Genomic DNA, 15255 nt, shown 5'->3' on the forward strand with positions numbered 1-15255 from the left:
AAAGTGAAGATTCTGGTTGCTTGTAGCTTTTATGAGTAGAGCTCAACTCCAGCTTAAAATTGTAGGAAGAATTACTTAGACCACAAAGACAGAAGGAAAAATGGTGTTTGAAGATGAGAAGCTCAAGCAAGTAAAATACTAAAAATAATAGTAACAGTAACTAACACTTATAGAGCATGGTGCCAGGCACCATGATAAGCATTTTATGTGCATGGTGCCATTTAATCCTCACAACAACCCTGTGAAGTTGGCACTGTTGTTATCCTCATTTGACAAATGAGAGAATTAAGATTTAGTTAAGGAATTTCCCCAAGGCCACAAGCTGGGAAATTGTGGAGCAGGTTCTCAAACTTAGGTCTGTCATACTTTTAGAGCTATTAAGAGATTTTTATATCAGCTATGCTATTTTTTACTTTGAAAGATCTGATCTCCCCTCCATTTTGTCATTTTGCTTGGATGTTGATCATCTTTCTTTCCTCTCAGAATCACTCCTCTACTTCTGAATCAATGGACTTAATTGGCAAAGCAGCCTAGATAACAGTTAAGCGGCTCTTGCATTAGATCATGTGAATTCAAATCACAATACCTGTACCAACAAGCTGTGAGACTATAAATCATGTATAAGTCATGTATTTAACTTCTCTTTGCTTTTTTTTTTTAACATTTGTAAATTGGGGTAATATTAGTGCCTACCCTACAGGGTTTTTATGACTTAACTGAGACAATATGTGTAAAAGCACTTGGTACATATCTGAGCATATAATAAGTACTTAGTTTATATTATTTTTACTGGGACCCAATAGTGCATATGAAAACATTCTCTAACAAGAGCCTATGAAGAATCATAGGAGAATGAAGTAAAACATTTACTTCCAGGCCCCTTTGGATCTTATGAGCAGTTCACTCAGGGCTGGGGAAGAGGAGATGAAATAAAAAATTATCAGTGACTAAATACAATCTATAACTGCTGTAGAAAAAGCAATTTCTGTGTATTTTATACCATTGGTGATGGACTAAGTACTAAAGGGTTCTTACTAAATTTAGACATTGATTAACATCATTAAATAGGCAGCAAAAGCTCAGGCTCACTCTGCATGGAAAGGATTTATAAAGAGTGTTTTTTTTATATCAATCAAACAGTGCTTATTAAAGCAGGAAAAAAGTGCTGTTAAAGGTGCTAAAATAGAAGGCTTTTTTTCCCTTTCTTCTGCAGCCTCTCTTTCTTTCTCTCTCTCTTGAGGTGTGCTTTTTATTTGCTACTAAATAAAAGAATCTTTAATTTTAAATTATTAGCATGAATTTACTGTTCTTCTTTCTATGGCGTATTAACAATTTTAAACGCGAATATAAGAGCATTTAACTTATATGTAGGATCACCAAAACTCAGAATTCATATTACGTAGTTCATATATGAGTACAGTATATATATCATTCTTACCAGAACAGTGTGAACTACAAAAAACTAAGTTTTTAAAATTTCACTTTTTGATGTGTGCACATCTATCAACCCTCTCTAGCTTTAGCTTGCTAATGAGTAAGAAAGGACAAAAAGGGAAAGTAACTATATGATGCCCTGTGTCCCCCTTTCCTCCTATATCATCATTTTAGTATGAATAGTTGGCTAATACAGGAAGTAACACAAATAAGAAAGAATATGGTAGGATTCCTTGCGTGTTCATATTTCTTAGAATGCCATTGCCTTCTTTCTGCACTTGAAGCAAGTTCTGGTTTGAATGGAAAGCATACCCTCTCAGGCTTGTCAGTGTTCCTTTTAACTCAGTCATAGATGTAACACACTGACCTTGTGCTCACTTTGAACTCTCTGAACTCTCATGCACTGTGGGTCTACCTGAAGGCTGTACTCGTGAGGTATTGGGAATACTACTGAGAACAGAGTGGCAAGGAGCAGTGCAAATGCGTATCTTGCATATCTTCTCTGTTTACATGTATGTTCCATCGTTCCTTCAGACTTCAGTTACAAAACACAACTTCAAAGATAAAATTACTAAGAATTTCAAGATGGCTACAGGAGAGCATTAAGTGAAGGACAAGGCCTTCTGAGTAAGGGGAAATGTTCAATTATATTGTACCTGTGTTCACTTGCTGAGTGGGCCCACCTTTCCTTAATGTGTATGTATTGGGAAGGTCTGTATATAGTAAGTCTATTATCTTAAAATATTTGGAGGAAATATCCATGTTACATATTTTCCTGGACTCTTGGAATACTGCTGCCCAGGATGTTAATTTATTAAGGGCTCCTCATTTGGTCCTTAGCACTAATTCTAGGCCTAGCAAAAGGGGCTGCATTTAAATTTAGCAAATCGTGGCTTTTTGAAAAATGCAGTTGGGCTAAATGGCCTCCAGAATAGACAAAAGCTTCTGATTTTCAGAGAAAATGATAATACAGTAATGTTTGGCAAAAACTGAAACTGAAGAGAATTGCTATTTCAACAAAACCGATAAAATATATAACTTAGAATTTTTGCATTTTTTTAACTTTCTATAACTGTATACTTAGACAAATACATATTCACAGATCCATACAAGACATTATATATAGTTACAAAATATACTTTACCAGACCTGCCCTAGTTAGATATAACCTCCCTAAGGCTAAGATATAATGTAAGCAATTTGGATTCTGTAAGATAATGCCATCCATCCATAGTACTTATTATTTCAGTCAATAAAGTTTCATTTCATTCCATGGGAACATACTGCAATATATCAAGTGTCTGGCAAATACATTCAGGTTTTTCGTTAAAAAGAGGACCAGAATATAAGGGTATCTTTATTAGTGTATACATTGTATTTTACAGGAAAGTAATAATGGCTGAGAAATGTTCATTCATTCATCCACTAATGGTCCAGACATATGGATTCTAGCTCATCTGGTCTTTGAAGTTTTCACAGAGCTGAGATTTGAGTTGAGCCTGAAAGAAGGGAAAGCATTTCTTTAAAATCAGAGAGTTGTATGCAGCATATATGCCCTTCATCAGATGTGTGATTTGAAAATAGTTTCTGTGGCTTGTCTTTTCATTCTCTTGCCCATATCTTTTATAGATCAATTTTCTTTTCTAATTTTAATCAAGCCCAATTTACCAATTTTTTTCTTCCCTATGTAGTGCTTTCAGTGTTGTATCTAAGCACTCTTTCCTTAACTGAAGTTCACAAAGATTTTCTCCTGTTTTTTCTTCTGAAAGGTTTGTTGTTTTATTTTATATTTAGGTCTATGATCCATTTTGTGTTAGTTTTTGTATAAGGTGAGAGATATGGGTAAAAAACAAGCCACCAGAAAACTTTTGCATGTCAATGGCCAATTGTTCCAGCAACTTGTTGAAAAGGCTGTCCTTTTCTCCACTGAATTGTCTTTGCACCTTTGCCAATAATCAACTGATCATGTTTACATGGGTATATTCTGGATTCTTTATCTATTCCATTGATCTGTATATCTATGTTTTCACTGATACCTCACTTTCTTGTTTATAGTAAGTCTTAAAATCAGGATAATAGTCCTTCAACTTTGTTCTTTCTTTCAAAACAACAATCCAATTTTTAAAAAAAATTTATATTTTCTTTCTTTATTTGGTTGCACTGGGTCTTAGTTGTGGCAGGTGGGCTCCTTAGTTCAGCTCACTGGCTCCTTAGTTGTGGCACACGGGCTCCTTAGTTGTGGTATGCGAATTCTCAGTTGTGGCATGCATATGGGATCTAGTTCCCTGACCAGGGATTGAACCCAGGCCCATTGCATTGGGATTGTGGAGTCCTTAACCACTGTGCCACACAGGAAGTCCCAACAACTACTGAAGCCCATGTGCCTAGAGCCCGTGCTCCACAAGAGAAGCCACCACAATGAGAAGCCCGCGCACCACAATGAAGAGTAGCCCCTGCTCGCTGCAACTAGAGAAAGCCTGCGTGCAGCAACAAAGACCCAATGCAGCCCAAAAATAAATAAATTAAATTAAATTAAAATTTTTTTAATTAAAAATAATTAGTGCATGTCACTTCAATAAACCTAGCCATAAAAGGGGTTTTTTTAGTTGATAATTGTACATTTATAAATACATATACCAATTACCTCATTTTCCCTTGCTATTTCCATTTATCTCATACAGAGTTACTCAAGTTTCAAATGGGATCTGTAGCGCTCACTTTCAGTGCTTGGGGCTCTATAAACTTCTCATCTTTAATATTTGTGGTTCTAATGATATAATATTTTCCCTCTCCCTTGGTACTTATAAATTTATGAATTAATTAGCTGAGTTGGCTACAGTGTAGTAGAGCAAATGTTTGATCCTTAAAAAAGGAAAAAAAAAAGGCTGTTAGCTCTGTATGGGAGGAAAAAATATGTCCTAATCCCATACTCTGCCCAATGCTTAGGAAATCACAGTGATAGGCTCCTTTCATGTGCTTCCACCACGTGAGGCTTCTTTAGCAAGAATTAGAAACAAAACTAAGAAATACACAAGAAATCATTTGCAAATAATAAAGACAAACTAAGAAATACTAGGATTTTTTTTTAAATGGGCAAAAGCTTTGAACAGATACTTCACCAAAGAAGATATGTGGATGTCAAATAAGAACATGAAAAGATGCTCAACATTATTAGTCCATAGGGAAAAGTAAATTAAAACCATGATAATATACCACTACACACCTTTCAGAATGAGAAAACAAACAAACCCACCAATCCGCCTCCCCCTCCTCAAAAAAACACTTGACAATACCAAGCTTTGGTGAAAATGAGGAAAAATTGGAACTGTCATGCATTACTGGTGGAAATGTAAGATGGTGCAGCCACTTTGGGAAAAGTTTGACAGTTTCCTACGAATATGTACTTACCACAGGACCTAGCAATCTCACTCTTAGGTATTTGCCCAAGTGAAATAAAAATGATCACACATATATGTGTTAATATATGATATTTGGTTTTCTCTTTCTGACTTAACGTCACTATGTATGACACACTCTAGGTTCATCCATGTCTACAAATGACCCAATTTTGTTCCTTTTTATGGCCAAGTAATATTCCATTGTATATATGTACCACATCTTCTTTATCCATTCATCTGTTGATGGGCATTTAGTTTGCTTCCGTGTCCTGGCTATTGTAAATTGTGCATGGAATCTAGAAAAATGGTACAGATGAACCTATCTGCAGGGTAGAAATAGAGATGCAGACATAGAGAACGAATGTGAGGACATGGGTTGGGGAAGGGGGGTGGGATGAATTGGGAGATTGGGATTGACATATATACACTACTATGTGTAAAACAGGTAGCTGGTGGGAACCTGCTGTATAGCACAGGGAGCTGAGCTCGGTGCTCTGTGATGACCTAGATGGGTGGGATGGGGGGGTGGGGGTGGGAGAGAGGTCCAAAAGGGAGGGGATTATAGGTATACATATAGCTGATTCACTTCGTTGTACAGCAGAGACTAAGACAACATTGTAAAGCAACTCTACCCCAATTAAAAAAAAATGATCACACAGTAAAACCTGTATGTGAATGTTTATAGTAACTTTATTCATAATAGCCCAAAACTGGAAAAAACCCAAATGTCCCTGAACTGAGAAATGGATGAACAATGAAATACTACACTACAATAAAATGAGAGAAACTGCTAAGACATGCTATAACATAGATGAATCTCAAATGCATTATTCTTAGTGAAGAAGTCAGACTCAAAAGGCTATATACACTATGACTGCAATTATATGACATTTTGGAAAAGGCAAAACTATAGAGATGAAGAACAGATCAGGGGTTGTGTGAGGATAGGGTTGACTACAAAGGGGTAACATAAAGAGGCTGTGTTCTGTGTGTGTGTGTGTGTGTGTGTGTGTGTGAGGAGAGGTTTGGAACTGTTCTGCATCTTATATGGGTGGTGGTTTGATGGCTATGAAATTCTCAGAACTCATAGAACTCTACACCAAAAACAGTGAATATTACTGTATATAAATTTAAACTACATGTGGAGGTGTAAAGTATTCTACTGCTGAAGGGAAATGGGGAAAGGTAACAATGAGGTGGGAGGGAGGGCTGGATAGTTAAATTGCTTGTAGATTTGTAAAGGCTGAAGTCAAGGTTAGGAAACTAGATTTACCTCTAAGTTAAAGAATTTGAATGTGGAAACATCAAAATGAAAATGATGGTTAGGTGGCTTAAATCTGTTGACAATGTGTACCATAGAACCTTACGGAAGCAGTCAAGGAAACCAGTTAAGAATTGATAAGGGCTCCCCAAGGGTAAAAAACTTATGTTTGAATAGGAATTTATATATTGAAAATTCATTCGTTTACTCTATCTCAATTTATTGTCATAAGAACCAGTGAAGTTAGAATTATTATTTGCAATTAATATAAAAATGGAGGCTTAGGGCTTCCCTGGTGGCGCAGTGGTTGAGAGTCCGCCTGCTGATGCAGGGGACACGGGTTCGTGCCCCGGTCCGGGAGGATCCCACGTGTGGTGGAGCGGCTGGGCCCGTGAGCCATGGCCGCTGAGCCTGCGCGTCCGGAGCCTGTGCGCCGCAACGGGAGAGGCCGCGGCAGTGAGAGGCCCACGTACCGCAAAAAAAAAAAACAAAACACAAAAAACCACAAAAAAGCCAGCTATTTTACCAGCAAAATAAGTTTATTTGGGAATAGCCGAGAATTTCAATTTGGGACAAGCAAACTGTGGTAAACCATAGGTAAATCTGGAGAACCAAGGAGAGAGACTTGATTTTTTAGAGAAGGGACGAAATTGGGGAGGCTGTGGTTGTTCTTCACAGGCTGCAGGTAGTGGGCAGCTTGTTGTTGGGTCAGAAGGCTACAAACTGTGGTGAGTGATACCTGCGCGAGAGCTCCCCCTTCAGGGCTTCCCAACTCCACTTTAAATGAGGTTTCACACACATGAAAGGGCGCTCAACATCACTGATTATTACAGAAATGCAAATCAAAACTGCAATGAGATATCACCTCACACCTGGCAGAATGGCCATCATCAAAAAATCTACAAACAATAAATGCTGGAGACGGTGTGGAGAAAAGGGAACCCTCTTGCACTCTTGGTGGGAATGTAAATTGATACAGCCACTATGGAGAACAGTATGGAAGTTCCTTAAAAAACTAAAAATAGAACTACCATATGACCCAGCAATCCCATTACTGGGCATATACCCTGAGAAAACCATAATTCAAAAAGAGTCATGTACCACAATGTTCACTGCAGCTCTATTTACAATAGCCAGGACATGGAAGCAACCTAAGTGTCCATCGACAGATGAATGGATAAAGAAGATGTGGCACATATATACAATGGAATATTACTCAGCCATAAAAAGAAATGAAATTGAATTATTTGTAGTGAGGTGGATGGACCTAGGGACTGTCATACAGAGTGAAGTAAGTCAGAAAGAGAAAAACAAATACCGTATGCTAACACATATATATGGAATTTAAAAAAAAAGGTTCTGAAGAACCTAGTGGTAAGACAGGAATAAAAACACAGACGTAGAGAATGGACTTGAAGACACAGGGAGGGGGAAGGGTAAGCTGGGACGAAGTGAGAGAGTGGCATGGACATATATATACACTACCAAATGTAAAATAGATAGCTAGTGGGAAGCAGCCACATAGCACAGGGAGATCAGCTTGGTGCTTTGTGACCACCTAGAGGGGTGGGATAGGGAGGGTGGGAGGGAGATGCAAGAGGGAGGGGATATAGGGATATATGTATGTATAGCTGATTCACTTTGTTATACAGCAGAAACTAACACAACATTGTAAAGCAATTATACTCCAATAAAGATGTTAAAAAAATTGCATTTCTTAGCATGGTGCTTGGCATATGGCAGGCAGTTTTTAAGTTGGGAGTGAATAGGTGAGAACTGAGAATGGTTGAAGAACTAGAAAGATTCTTACTCTTTTCAGAGATCTGAGTTCCTTAAAACTCACACACACACAAACACATACACACACACACACACACAATGTTGTATAGCAAACAATTCTATATTTCAAAACCAGACTTTTATTTAGAGCTACTTTCTGCACATATGTAATAACAAATTCATAAACCACATCTTTCCAGATTTAGATTTTCTTTGTATAAAGATAGAGAAATCCTAAGGTTCTTGGAAAAGATATGCCTTGGTGAAGCAATCCCCAAAGTTGTATTTTGGCTTTGTCTAACCATATAATGCATAAACATTCATCGATTTCTTTCATATTGATTTGACATACCACAGTATTTAATATTTATAGAAAATTAATTTCTTTTATATTTTAAGAGGTTTACTCACATTTGTTTAGTTTGTGCAGTTAACAGTCATTACAAAATACATACCAAACATTAACTTTATTATTTCTGACTCAAAATGTATTTTTAGTTCGGCAACACATTATCATCTAATGTGAGGTCATTTTCGAGAACAAATTAAAAACTAGAAACTAATTACTTTCTTTAACTTCATAGTCTTGATATTTTAGGCATAGGTATTTTTTGTGGAATATAAATAAAAACAAAATGTTCTCCCAACCCAGAAATTCTCTCCACAAACACAGTGGAGAAATAATACTTTTCTTATTGAATAAGCATTACACCAGAATGTGATGCACATTGCAGGCAATCTGCAAAGAGACTGCAAAGACAGAAAGCAATCTCACCCTTTTATACAGCCTAGCAGATACAACCCATTTCGTATGTTTTCAAGATAAACAATAACTAGTCATCAAGTAATAGGCCTTGATAACATTGCACACATAATTCATCTTGACTTTATTTCCTAATTGGGGTGACCATCAGAGTTAGCGAATAAGCATTATCCACAGGAAAAACAAATGTCTCATCTTTATGACAGAAGGTAGTTTTGCAACTTGGAAAAATTTGCCCACAAAGTTAGGTTCTTACTACCCCATAGAAACTGGGAGAGAGGGGTGCTATCTCTCTCTCTCTTATTTGAGGTATAACTGACATATAATATTACAATAGTTTGAGGTATACAACATAATTCCATATTTGTATATATCTCTAACTGATCACCACAGTAATTCTAGTTAACATCCATTACCATATATAGTTACATAATTTTTTTCTTGTGATGAGAACTTTTTAAGATCTACTTTCCTAGCAACTTTCAAATATGCAATACAGTATTATTAACCACAGTCATCATGCTATTACATTCCTATTTTTTATTTTATAACTGGAAGTTTGTATTTCTTGACCATTTTCACACATTTCACCCACCTCCCACCCCCTGCTTCTGGCAACCATCCATTTGTTCTATGTATCTATGAGGGTTTTTTGTTTTGTTTTTTTTAATTCCACATATAAGGGAGATCATATGGCATTTGCATTTCTCTGTGACTTATTTCACTTAGCATAATGCCTTCAAGGTCCATCCATGCTGTTGAAATGGCAAGCTTTCATTCTTTTTTTAAGGCTGAATAATATTCCATGCTGTATATATATGTATACCACAACATCTTTATCCATTCAAGGGCGCTAGCTCTCTTGACATTTGCATTTCAAAGAGATAGTTCCCAGGTCCTTGAGAAACACATTTCTGGGATATAACGCTAACAAAACACAAAATGACAGAGACCTATCCAGTCTTCAAAATAATTTATATACATTTCAAAGAGATGAAAAATTATACAACAATTACCAGTTTTCTAAGGCAAGTGCTCTAAGAAAGGGAAATCCCTTCTTCCATATCCAATAGGGAGAATTAAGCTTTTTTAAAAAAAATTTTTGTCTTCACATTTGTCTAATTGGTTATGTGTAACCTTTGTAATTTTACTTAACCTTTCTCAACAGTAGAATAATTTAAGAATAAAATAAAAGTTCTTTTAGGCTTAAAAAATACAAATAAACAATTAAAACCCCCATAACACAATGGAAAAAAATAAAATTCTTGTCTTTACAGCACGTTTTGGTTTCTTTAAAAGAGTAGACATGAAAAGTCCCGTTTAAAATTTGTCTATGTGTAGGGGCGTTCACTACAGTAAAATAAATTGCTCTGTTTAGAAATTATTAATTATGAACTAATTATTCACTCTTCTTTGGCTCCCATTGTAATACACAAGTTTTGGAGGAGGCGGGTCGAGATAGGGTTGACCTTAGAATTTGCTCCAGGCAAAGAATGTGGTTCAACCAATGCAATGTACGATACAATGCCTTAAAAGAGTCGGCTACAGAAACATACCCTGCAATAGTGACTAATAACACCTATCATACTGTTACAGATCACCTACGTCTCTTTGTTTAGCTCAAATTACTCATTTTCCACTAAATTCTTTTGGTGAAGGGCGCTTCAAAAACAACCGTCACTGGACGAGCAAACCAACTTCGGTTCTTCACGCATGCTAGACTCTGGAAGAGGTAAGAACTTACTACAGGAGACTACTCACAGGACCTGCTGTACACTTTTTAATAGCATCCATCACAATTCCAGCATTGTCTAACCTTTTTTTTAAAGAAGGTCTCAGGCACTGGGAATTACAGGAATGTGAAAGACACTGTTCCCGCCTTTCAGGCACTTCAAGCCGAAAACTAGTTTAAAAGAATCAACGTTACAATAGATGCAAGTAAGATATACAGTAAAAGTGACTGATTCGAAGGGGTGAAGGATGCGTATTTAGGGGTGGAGGGTCCGCGACCCCAAAGCCGCTTCCGTTCCCGGAGATTTCAGCTCCCGGGATCACCCAGCACCCCGCGGGCACAATTAACATTTTAATCACGTCTCCGTCCCCACCCTCCGAATTCCTTTCCGGCTGCCGACCCGCCGGGTAGTCCCTTCCAGGCGGCCCCAGCTTATCACCCCCGGCCCGGCCACTTCCCGGCCGCGGCCAGGCGAGCCTCCCAAAGTTTCCTGTGACGCCGCCGCCCGCCTCCGGCCGCATCCCGCCCACACTCCCACCCCGGCAGCCCTGGACACCGGCTAGAGAGGAGTGAGTTACAGGGACGAGGAGAGCTGAGCCACCAGGAGGGCCGCGCGACCCCACCCAAGCTGGGGAGCGAGCCCGGAGGGCGACTGCCGACGCTCCACGCCTCCCCTCGCCACGCCCGCAGCCCCCGGTCCGCGCGCGCCCACCGGGCCTGGTGCCCGAGTCCCACCCCTCCGGGGTCCAGGCCAATCGGCCGCGCCCCGCCTCCTGGGAGGTGGTGGAAGAGGGGGTTGGGGGTCGGGAGGCAGTGCCCGCCTTCGGCGGATGCCCATTGGCTGAGACCTCGAGGGTGCCCGGAGACCGGAGTGCAGCTGGATTGGCCGCGGAGGCTGGTGACAGCAGCGCTCATTGGTTGTGGCGGGCCCCGTGACGCGGGGTGGCGACTGGCTCCCGTGTCTGAGGGGCTCCTGCTTGTCAGGTTCTAGGTAGGTGAGTTTCGCGCCGCCTGCGGCAGGCGCTGTTACCCGGGGCAACGCCGGGGGAGGGGGAAGAGTTGGGAAGGCCAGCCGAGAACTGGGGCAACACTCCCTGCCCGCAGTGGGGCGCCTGGGGCTCTGCTCTGGCTGCGGCGGCTGCGCCGGCTGCGCCGAGGGCTCTTTCTCCGCCCTCAGCCATCCCCCCCCTCCTGCCCCCGGCTGCGGGGTCTCCCGTCCATCCTGCGCCCGCGGCGGCGCATTCCTGTTTGCGGCTTGGGCCGGGCTGCCCACCCGGCCGGGCGAGGCCCGCCCTTGCCACCCACCCGGGACTGGAGGCTGAGGGGGCGGGTGCCGGCGCGAGAGGGCTGAGGCGGGCGCGACGGCTCCGCCCAGTCGCCGGGTCCGGGGTTTGCGGGGTGTGGGGCGGTGCTGGGAGTACCGTGGGCACCGCCCATCACGCCCGCACCCCCTTTTCTCGGCGCGATCCCCTCGGCGCGGGTCTCGGGCTGGGCGGCCACCCCCAGTCCCTAGGTGTTACCCCCCCAGCCCCTTCCTACCGCTGGGGCCTTGCGGTCTCCATGGACCGGCACAGTCCGCCCCCAGCTCTTCTCTCGTGTCAGCTTCCCCACCGCCTGCTTTTATCCCCCACCTTCCGTCCCTACTCCTGTCTTGGCCAGGAGTGACCCTCAAGAGATAGTGTGAAGCTAGCGCAGGCGGGGCAATTTCTGTTCTGTTCTCTTTGCCATTTACGGTTGAGGAGGTGTTTGGAGTCACCTTCGGGTCAGCTTTCTGGTTAGTCTCCTTTAGGATCAACTTTCTGAAACACGCTAATTGAGTTGGTTTTGGTAGGGTGGTACGTCTTGCACAAATTAACTGTGAAGCTGTCCCGTGTGTGTGTGTGTGTGTGTGTGTACATTTGGGATTTTGATATATAGTGCTGTGCAGTGCAATGTCTAATAATTTATTAAGGCTGGCACTTTCATTTTCGATTGCCTTATGGTTAAAAAACCTTAGTCTTTTTAATTCATAAGAAGCTGCATATATTCGTAGTAGTCTCACTGTAAATTTGACATAAATTACTCTGGGTGTAGTGCCATTTTTTTCTTTCTCCAGATGTTTTAAAATACTAAAAAAATTTCTTAAATGGAATAACAGCGATATAAAAGTGTAACAGAAAAATCAATAAGAATAGACCAAATCTATTTAGTGATTAAAGACTAGAAAGTACTTTTCCACCTATGGAATGGGGACAGGATTTTTAAAAACTATTGCAAAGTATAATTATTTCACTGTGCAGTGTTGTCCTGGTGTATCTACCTATATGGGCTTTAGGAAGACATACTTGTGAAGAGCCACACATTTGTCAGTGAATGCAAAGGAGGGCTCAGTGTATGTTTTGTGATCTGGGGAATCTTTTCTGCTAGTTCTCTTGAGCCAAGTGAACTGTTTTCAAAGGTACTGGAAGTATATTAAGGGAGTACATAGGCATACTTGGAAACCTTTCTCCAGTTTCTTCCATGAAAGACCTTTGGCGAAGATCTGTTTCTCTTCCATACTGATGGTTGGCAGCATTAAATATATACCATGTAAAATTATTTAGGGTCCGGTTAATGCAGCTTCTGCACTATTTCAGAGTTTGATGTCAGTAGTTGAAGGAATAATTCAGGCTTTTGGTAGACCCTTCCTTTTCATTTCATCTTCAACTGTTATGTAGCTATAACTCTGGTCTGTGAACATTTCACATTTGCCTTTTTTTTCCTCCAGTATTTCACTATGAAAAATTTCAAACAATGTAGGCAGGTTAAGTTGTGCTGTAAATACTCACCATCTACACAGAAATAACATTTTCAGGACAGCTGTTACATGGCATATACTAAGGAACAGAGGAACTGAAATTATCAAGTTTGAAAACCAGCATAAATATGTATCAAACCAAAATATTGTAAAGTGCTTATTTCCGTTCGTAGATGGTAATAGTGTTTATAAAAACTGTAGTAATTGAATTCCATGAGACTATTATAAAGCAGTCCTGTGAGTAGGAAGTCATTATCTTTGTAAATCAAGGCTTGGTGAGTTAACTGTGTTTTGGTAATCAGAATAAAAAGAAAATCTAATGAACTTGTTATACAAATAAAAGTCTTGTTTTAAAATTGGACTCTTGTGTTAATAGATTATAGTTTTCTACTTGATTTTTAAATGAGCGTCTTCTTTGGAAGACAGGTTGAAGGGACTATCAATTATGCACTGTTTTGGTAACATACTTAATAAATTGGGTCAATCTTATGTATGTTGTTTTGGAATAAGAATGTGTTTTTGTAATGGAAAAAGAAAGCTTACAAATGTGAACTTCTTTTAGTATAACTTTTCCATGGAAAATGAAGTAATTTAGAGAGATTTAAGTTAATTTTGATAGGACTCAGAACTATCTTGCATGTTGTTTCATGGTGTTGCTAAAGGAGTATTTTAATACAGAACTTCAATTTGTGATAAAAAGAATAAGAAACTGGTATAAATTAATTCACATATGTGTATATTATATTTATAATTTTCCCATACTAAGGAAATTCCTGCACTCTTCTTTAAGTATGTGAATCCTGCTTTTCAGTTTTAGTATGCCCTAAATCTGTTTTTCATACTTTGCTCAGTTAATAACTAATTTCTGAAATAGTGAAATTGAGCTATGTCTCAGAATTTATAGATCTTTTGGATTGCCTCATTATTATTTTTCCATATCTCATTTGATTTTGGCATGCTTATGTGTGGTTTATTTTTCATGCCATGCCATTGAGAGATAGAAGGGAACAAGGAGGTCATAGTTTTGGAAATTTGGAAGGAATAAGATGTTCAGATACTTTTTAATCAAAGCTCCAACTCCCCCCCACCCCCGCCCCGCCTTCCTCCCTTTTTCCTTTTTTCTTGCTCTCCTGTTTTTATTATAAAAGTTAAATGCTTTAAAATCAATTCAGAAAACTATACAGAAAAAAAGTCATCAGTAATTCCACGATAGTTAATGTTTTGAAATAACCGAAACTTTTGTTTCTTCTGTAACACTCTACCAATCATTGCAATTTTATGGTCTTCATTGCAGTGTGTCAGCACTTACATCTAAACTTGGAGGAGTTCCTGAACTTGAGACTCAGTTAGCCTAAATTAGAAGAAGTCTCCAAAATCTGGAGGAAAAATGGAAAATAATCAATAGAGGACAGATTAGAGTCAGAACAAAAGAATCAGACCCAAGCAATTACCCACTTTTTCTTTTTTATTAAGTATAAATATAGCCCTAGTTGACCATATGAAACTGCTGTATGACTGACAAAATATGGAGCCTCTCAGGTTTTTTCTTTGGAATTCAAAGTGTCCAGGTAAGATGTTTACTTAGTGCCTTTCTACAGAAGTTTTCGGATTTTTCTACTTGGGGGCGATATTTCATATTCAGCTTTTAAAAAATTTAATGTCATGCATGATTTGGAATTATTTCCTAAATATTCATTTATACTTATCAAACTATGACTAATTTTTAGCCTATACATTATCACCGTTCACTATAAGCTTAATATTGTCTCCTCCTTTAGAAGGTTTTAATTAGAAGACTGAAAAGTTCAATGTGTGTGTTTCTTGTGAGATAGCAGGGTATAGTGAAAAGAAGAGTCATTTATTTTGGAGCCAGATAGTCTGGGTTTCAGTCAGAAATTAGGATTTTCTTTTGTGGGATCTTGGGCAAGTTTCTTAATCTCTTTAAACCATAGTTTCCTCATCTGTAAAGTGGGGATGATATAATTGCCTCACAAGGTCATTATGAAGAAGAAATGAGACAATTGAGGTAAAATGACTGAATTTAGGGAGTGTTCAGCATTCACATTCAGTTACTTTCATGGTAGTTTTCACTTCATCTCTTCTAGTATTACT

The 15255-nt window shown here is 39.4% G+C and overlaps 1 protein-coding gene across 12 annotated transcripts in view; it reads left to right on the forward strand.

Moving 5' to 3' along the window:
- Positions 1-10221: 10221 nt before the first annotated feature.
- FER (FER tyrosine kinase) overlaps positions 10222-15255 on the forward strand; it is a 476299-nt gene continuing 471265 nt past the window's right edge. For 4 of the 12 annotated variants that reach the window (XM_089909169.1, XM_089909156.1, XM_089909166.1 and 1 more), the window contains exon 1: positions 10967-11358. The gene's annotated coding sequence lies outside the window, so the exon portion shown is untranslated. Of the gene's footprint in view, positions 10368-10669; positions 10937-10965; positions 11363-15255 lie in introns of those variants that run through there. The other 8 variants (XM_089909158.1, XM_089909163.1, XM_089909164.1 and 5 more) reach the window with 7 other exon arrangements.

This window comes from Delphinapterus leucas, chromosome 3 (assembly GCF_059928025.1).
Source record: "Delphinapterus leucas isolate spDelLeu-1000000601 "Yukka" chromosome 3, BTC_Dleu_Yukka2, whole genome shotgun sequence".
Classification (NCBI taxonomy): domain Eukaryota; kingdom Metazoa; phylum Chordata; class Mammalia; order Artiodactyla; family Monodontidae; genus Delphinapterus; species Delphinapterus leucas.